This window comes from Plasmodium reichenowi, chromosome 10, assembly GCF_001601855.1.
Source record: "Plasmodium reichenowi strain SY57 chromosome 10, whole genome shotgun sequence".
Classification (NCBI taxonomy): Eukaryota; Apicomplexa; class Aconoidasida; order Haemosporida; family Plasmodiidae; genus Plasmodium; species Plasmodium reichenowi.
Window position 1 is genome coordinate 387,462 of NC_033655.1, and position 886 is coordinate 388,347.

Below are 886 nucleotides of genomic sequence, written 5' to 3' on the forward strand. Positions count from 1 at the left end.
TAAATAACATTTTTTTATTATAAATTTAAAAAAATTAAAAAAAAAAAAAAAAAAAAAAAAAACAAAAATTAAATTAAAAAAAAAAAAAAAAAAAAAAAAAAAAAAAAAAAAGACCAATAAATAATAAGCTTTTTTATTTTAGTTATTCTTTAATACTCTTCAAATGTATAAATCATAGTATTAACAAAACATACACATTTATACCTATATTCCATTCATATAATCCTTCCAATATAATATTCAATATATATATATATATATATATATATATATTTTTAATTTCATTTGTATATTATATATAATTATATTACATTATTCAAAAGAATAAATATAAATATATATATATTTTTGTTTTTTTTCAAATACCCGTTTAAGTTTAAATTGTATATCATACTTATTACAAATATAAGACCATGATATATATTATTATCTTGGTATATGATACTTTAATATATATTTAATTGATCATATTATATTGAATCACATTTTATTAAATATTAGAAAAAAAAAAAAAAAAAAACGTATTATATATTTTCCCAATGTACAACTGAAAAAAAAAAATTAAAACAATAGACACAACAAAAAAATTTATATATTAATCTACACAAATTAATTTAATATAAAATATAAAAAAAAAAAATATATATATATTATACAAACATATATTATAATGTAGATAACCATAAAATAATATTAAGATTCATATTATATATACTTATTATTTTAATTTACAAATACATACAGATATATTAAAAGTTATTATATATATATATATAATTATATATAAATATTATTACAATATAAAATAAATATATGTGTATAATTTTAGGTATCAATTAAAAATGAATAATTTATTTAAAAAAAAAAAAAAAAAAAAAAAAAAAAA